The sequence below is a fragment of the Apaloderma vittatum genome, unplaced genomic scaffold, assembly GCF_000703405.1.
Source record: "Apaloderma vittatum isolate BGI_N311 unplaced genomic scaffold, ASM70340v1 scaffold2977, whole genome shotgun sequence".
Taxonomy (NCBI): Eukaryota; Metazoa; Chordata; class Aves; order Trogoniformes; family Trogonidae; genus Apaloderma; species Apaloderma vittatum.
In genome coordinates, this window is record NW_009724595.1 from 302,199 (window position 1) to 309,360 (window position 7,162).

Here is a 7,162-nt window from a genome sequence, read left to right on the forward strand (position 1 = left end):
GGCGACGAGAGTCACATTGAAACACTTGAAAGCAAGAGCTGGCCATAAACTTTGCCAGATACAATTTACCCACAGGAAGAAACTGCAAGGCCCGGGGGAAATGGCGTTTCCTGACCTTTCCATATTCCTGTATCAGGGTCTTACCCAGCTTCGTTCTCCATCAGTCGGTCGAAATCACACTGCCTCCCACTCCTCTTTTTTCCCAATGCCTGGAACAGATCAGAGAGTATGCAGCTGCTGTGTTTTTGCAATAATCATTATTATTTTGCTCCTGAGGTGAGGAGGGACCTCCAAAAACGCCTGGGGTAGGCCACGCTGTGCCGTCCCCAGCCCTGAGGAGGCCAAGGGGGCTCTCACCTCTGCCGGCAGCCCTGTCCCCCATGGGGTGGTGAGAAGCTGGTGGGTTCATCTGCACCCACTCACTCCTTTTCTGAAGTTCTGAGAGGAAAGGGAAAACCACAAACCTGAAATTACCCCCAGAGCCAACAAGCACAGATGCTGCAGCGAGCTGTGTGCACATCAGCCACTAGGGCTTTAAACATGAACTCTGGCAGGGGCCACCTAAAACAGACTGAGGGATGCAGTTACAGACAGAAATATATACCCATAAGCAGTCGGCAAATTCCGCCAATGTGGAGGACTCTGAGGGTGCTTTTCTCCTCTCCTGGGCCCTGGGCAGTCCTGGTGGGAGGGTCACCTCAGGGGGCCACAGCCGTGCCTCTGGGCAGGACAGGGACTGGCTGGGGAGGCATGGCTCCCGCCACCAGTGGTGGGGCTGTCTCTGAGAGAAACACGGCTTTTGGGCAGAGATTATTGTTCCTCATATTCCTTTGTTTGCCATTGTAATCTCCGTAGTCATTCTCCTTGATAAACAAACAAGTGAAAAGATGCAATGAGGTGTAAGAATAGATTTGCACAGGGCAGACAACTGAACATTTAATTTATTTACCTCTCCTAACAGATACCTGGGGTGACATTTATTAATAAACGGCATTATCAGGTGTCTGATATGTAGCTCACAGAAATTAATTACCCAGCCCATGGTAAAACTATAACAAGCCTGCAGTGCTGTAACATTTGTGCTAATTGAAAATGAGATAAGTGCTGTGGGTGCAATTTGCATTCAATGCAGTGTATTAATTATCTTCAGTTCTCTTCATGATAAATATACCTGACTGAACCACTCTGCTAATTTACTGGGTAATAGAGTCATAAGTGGATTCCCTTAGGTGACCAACTACAGGCATCGAGCTCTTTGCAACATCAAGGCCTTCCTCTTTCCCAAGCACTTAAATGGGTTAGCAAACGTGGCACGCTTTTCTTGCAGGCTGTGTTGGAAGTACACGGCAACAAACTCCTTTTGTGACGGCACGGCTGCTCAGTACGAAATTAGGAAACAACACTCCTTCACACCAAGACCTCTGTACTTTGTAAAGTTGAAGAGGAGGCAGTTCGCCACTGTCACTGGCACACTGAGATGTTTGACGGCAGCTCCATGAGGAAAGGCTTTTCCCACTCCCTAGCGCTCACAACCCCCCCACCCCGATTCATTTCACAGTCAGGTTATGATGGGATTTAATTACATTTTGTGTGAAATATAAATTAATTGACTCTTGTAATACCAGTAATGATCAGGAAGATTCAGATTTAAAGATACTGTGTAGTTCCAGTAGATTAAGGCACTAATTGTTCCGCTCTCACCGACTATGATTTATGTGGAGATCATGTTACAAAACCAATATATGCTCGAGTTAAAGCTCTGTGGTACCATACAATTAGGACTAAAGCTTCCAATAATGCAAAAAGCTCTTCGCTAATCCTGGTGTTTTTAATTCAGAGGTCGCACATTGTCTAAGGCAACTGCTGATACCGTACGCAACCAGTGTCCTTTATTCACCCTCCTCCTCTGTAGCCTGGGTATCTGAATTTGCCACTAACCTTGGACGTGCTGTTACTAATTTCAGGGTAGGTGATGGCAATGCAAGAAGATCAGGGCCAGCGCTTTGCCGTGCTGCCCCTGGAGCAGCCCGGGCACGTCGTGACTGAGAGGTGATATCTGCCTCCCCCGGCTCCCCTTCAGTTTGCAGGCTGTGGACGGGGTCAGCTTTTGGGCTCTGCTGTCAAGCAAGCAGACATCCGGGGCAGCAGACGGATGGAGGTGACAGTCACTCTCACAGCTGAAGGGGCCAGGAGGTGGTGAGCAAGCACCTCAGCCCCAGGAACAGGCAGAGTCAGGGCCCGACTGGTTGCGTGGCAGCCCTGCAGGCAGGGACAAGGGGCAGCAGCAGAGGAGGGAGGCACCCTCTGCTCCCCTTCATCCCGCCTACCCCACAGCCAGAAGCACTTTGTTATCTTCACGCAGCCGGGTGCTTTTCCATCACTTTGTCCTTGTCCGTGAAGTGCTAAAATTCAGCTTAGTTTTGCCTGCTGAGCACTACCGGCACAGCTCTCCACCACTCTCCTTCAAACACAGGATACCCCGTGTTGTGAACGTGTGCTCACAGGGCGGGAGGAAGCATTGGATGGGCATGCAGTTAATGTGCCAGAGAAACTAATGAGTGAGAAAGATCAATTTAATACCAGAATGACATCTACAAAGCCATCAGTCGTATCTCTCCAGCCCTTTTCTCCTTCTTTGGTAAGGAACTCTTTGGAAAGATAAAACTAAAGAAATCTCGTTTCTTAGCACACTGGGGAGAGGTTAGCTTGGCAGTATCAGTTGGTTCAGATGACAAAGATCAGAATTCTTATTTTTCCTGTTCAGTGTGCAGAGGAGTGGAGAATCTGGTGGAGCACTGGTTCTCTGAACCCAAAGCTTTCCTGAAATAGTTTCACAGCCACAAGGACAGCAGGGCCTGCCTGATGAAGAGGGATCCTGTGATGGTCGTATTCTCTGGTGGATCCTCAGCCCAGAGTGAGGGCAGGGTTATCCCACCCAAACCAGAGCTGTCTGACATGACTTGACTTCTGGAAAAGAGCAGGTATGAAGCAACAGGCATTGCAGCTCCCTTTGCTTTATCATCCACCCCTTATTATCACCCGGGCCCAAGCTGAGCTCTGCTCAGCTCTAACTCCCCATACGGCCTATAAATCCTTTTTCTGAAGAGAGGAAAAGAGCTCAGTGGGCCAGCAGAGCCACAGCACACTTGCAGTGCCCAAGGACCCCCAGTAGCAATGACTGAGTCAACTTCCCCAGTGAAAGGTGCCGACACCTGGTGTCTCACAGAATCACAGAATGTCAGGGGTTGGAAAGGACCTCGAAAGATCATCTAATCCAGCCCCCCTGCCAGAGCAGGAGTCCCTACAAGTAGGTCACACAGGAATGTGTCCAGGTGGAGGAGGAGAGTTCACAACCTCCCTGGGCAGCCTGTGCCAGTGCTCTGTCATGCTCACAGTGAAAAAGTTTTCTCTAATGTTTTTGTGGAACCTCCTATGTTCCAGCTTGCACTCATTGCCCCTTGTCCTGTCACTGGACATCCCTGAGAAGAGTCTCATTCCATCCTCCTAAAACTCACCCTCCTTTACATATTTATGAAAATTAATGAAGTCACCCCTCAGCCTCCTCTTCTCCAAGCTAAAGAGACCCAGCTCCCTCAGCTTTTCCTCATAAGGGAGATGTTCCACTCATCACCCCAAACTCCATCAGCAGCTGCTGCAGCTTTGTTGCCCATCCCTAGTGGGAGCAGGACTGCTGGAGCAGTGTGCTGCAGGGGTGTTAGCATCCTCATCTCTTGGGCAAACGGGATGGAGCAGAGCACAGACACGCAGCTCACCCAGGGGGGACCAGCAGGCTGCAGTCGGGCTAAAGCAAAACCCTGCTCTCCTCTGTCCTCATTTTGTGCTTAATGTATCAGCCCTCTGCTCAAGTGCGGTGGCTAATCCACTTTCCTGCTCTTTTGCGAAAGCCAGCACTACACAGAATAGGACGTGAGGTGCAAGAGAAAAAGTGTACATGTGTGGGAAATATGAATAAAAAAGTCTTAACTTTTTGTGTGAAGCACACATTTGCCAAATAGAATCCTAATGGCATTATTGTAGCTAAAAACAGAGACTTGAAAATGCTGTATACATTATTACACTCATTATCTACCAACTGCAAGAATGCTGTGCTAAAACTAACTCAAAACACCTCAGGTAAGGTAATTGCTACTAATGGATTTGAAGTGTGCAAAATTGAGCATTATTACACAGACATCACATTCTCGACTTGGTGAAGCCGTTAGATATTGTAGCTACTGGCTCACTCATCTCTCAATCGGGGAGAGATTTGAGGAAAAGGGCAAGCTCTCTTTCATTCGGCACTGGAAGGAAAATTCAACAACACAATATTACAGCAGCCCGTTTGCACCTCGGTGGATAAGATGGGGTCAGTGCTTGCCTTCTAAACCACTGCTTCAGAAAAACATCCACAAAAATTTGCTCCAGAAGAAAATCTTTTGGGAATGATCTGAGAGTAAACTTTACATTTGTAAACTTTTGCAACTTGTAGGTCTGAAGGAAAGAATGGGACAGGAGCCCGCAAAGTTGCTCTCCTGAGGGGAGCTACGAGTCCCAGTGACAGATTCTGATGCAAATTAGGGGCTGGCTCTTCAAAATAGCCTAAGACACTACAAACCTCCTGTGCCTAAAGACAGAAAACAATCTTAATAAACCCCCTTCGATTGACATCTGCAGGGCAATGACTGCGAACGTGAATTTTGCTATAGCCCAGGTGTGTTTGAAACAAGATACTTGATCCACCAACTTGAAAAATCCCATATTATAAAATATATCTAATACATTTAGTTTGTTTGATATCTTGGCTTTCAGGGAGGGCAGGATTAATTTTTTTAATGGGTGACTCTGGATAAAGATCCATGATTCCAAACACCAGTTTAACTCTTTGTAGTTACATCAGCACCCTCCAGGTTAACCTCAAAACAAGTGGCTCCCAGTAGTTTTACTCTCTTTCATGAAAAGTAAAAATAAACTCTACCAGAACAAATGCCTTGCTAATCCTTGAGAAGTTAGGATAATGACATTACTTATTTTAGTTATAACACCAAAGTTACGGCTTGGTGTTTGGATAAAATCATGTAAACTATTGTCATTTCAGTTAATATGTAGAAAGAATATGTGGCCAGTGCCTAATAAGTTTCGGTTCCTTCTGATTATCTCGGGAGAAAGAAATTAAAAAGGCTGTGTATGAACGGGATTAAAGCAGTCTCTATCTGAGTAAAGAAAGCACAAAGAAATTTGAACTCACAGCTGCAACCAAAGGCAATGGGAGCTGCGCTTTGAACAGATAACAAGCTAAGTCCTCTGAAAAATCAGACCATGCATCTCAGATTGGGAACTTAAAATTAGTGAATACTTTTGTACTTAATCTCTTTCTGCCTCAGTTCATCATGAAATGGGGATAATACTACCACCCAATGCCTCATTGCAGCGCAGTGAAAATAAGTTCATTAATGTTTATGAAACATTCAGTTACCATAGTGATGAGTTCTATAGAAAAGCCCATGTGGAAATTAATATTTCTGTCTTCAGAGCAGGGTTTGAATAGAACACATTTAGTAAGGCTTGGGGCCACACAATGAGGAGAAAAGAAAACAGTAAATAACTGGCTATTGAAAAATAAAAACAATAATCAAATCAAAACATCCTGTTAAACAAAATAATTTTTACAGAAATTTTTCATTTTGGTAAAAGTTACTTGGTAAAAAATCCAAGGTTTTTTTTCTTTCAACTTTCACACCTCTAGTTTTCTGCTTTTGTTTCCCTAGCAAGGGAAAAGGCGTTTTTTTAAGTAGCTTACTTAAAGAATCTGGAAACCACTATCCTCCAGTTTTCAAAAATCAAAATTTTTACCAGTGTGCTTTGCCAAAAATCTGAGAAGTTAGTGACATTCATAACCCTGCGATTTCCAAATCAGGTTCCTGAACAATCCTGACATGTTTCATCCAGCAATTCTTCTTATAATATGAGGGAGTGATGTGGGTTTCATACTTTGAACTGCAAACCCAGGCACTCGGTTTGGGCGGGTTGGTTGGTTGCATATCAGGGGCCAGTAGGAGCTGTGATACCATCACAGCAATCAACCCAAACCCAAGCAGTCTCTCAATTTGAGTCATTAGCATCACGGTAACAAATAAACACCAGGTAAGCACAAACTTACTTTGTGTAGTCTGCGCAGGTAAATAAGAAGGTGGGAAGACCCTCACATTTTAGGATGAGAGATGACTGATGGGAGCAGAGTCTTACTGACACCCTGCCTGAGGGCCAACAGCAGGTTTGCATGGCAGGAACTGGGTGACCCACAGCAAGCACAGGTCAGGGGCAAGTTTGCCCAGGACTGTGCTTTCCACCATTCCAGGAGCCAATTTTTCCCCCTCAAATTGTCTTGCAGTCAAAAACGTGGTCCTTCCTTTAGGAGGGAATCTTTGCCAAAAAGCAAGGAATTAAAATCCGAATTCCCTATCAGAACATACCCACCTTTCCCTGAAATTGATTTTTCAGGTCTGTCTCCCTTTCTCTGCCTGAGTCTTTGCTCTCTTACATATTTTTGCCATTGCATCCAATACTCCAAGTGGAAGAGTCTTCAGTAAAAGCTTTATTTTCATTTGGCTACCATGTTCTTTTCTGAAGAATGGAGTTTCAGAATGTTACAGAATGACAAGATTGAAGAGGGGAGAATAAACTATTGGAATTATTGTATTGATTTATTGAATTTGACACCAAGCTGAGTTGCTTACCTGCATTTTCCTTCTGATGAGTAACACTACAGTCCTTTTAACCACCAGTTGTTTAAAAAGTATGATGAATAGTTTTAAAATATAGAATAATAGAATATATTTCTCATGTTCTTACAACAGGAAGCAGAGGAATCTGTTCACTCATGCTGAACTTACCCCAAGCTGTGAGGCTACAATTGCCGTGAAAGCCCAGTTAGCCTCACTGGGAGGTGCCTCCGCTCCCTTCCTTTGCACAGGGTGGTTCTCTGAACATACGTAAACTGTTGTGGAGCTTTGCCTGGGAGCCAGCGCTCCAGGCAAAAGACAGTATTCCTAGTTAAGCACAGTGTAAAATGGGCTTGTGCAAGCCACAGTCGCAAAATCCTGTTAAAGCCAAGCTGTTAACTGGATTTTAAAAACAATAAGTATTTTAAACCAGAATAATTTTA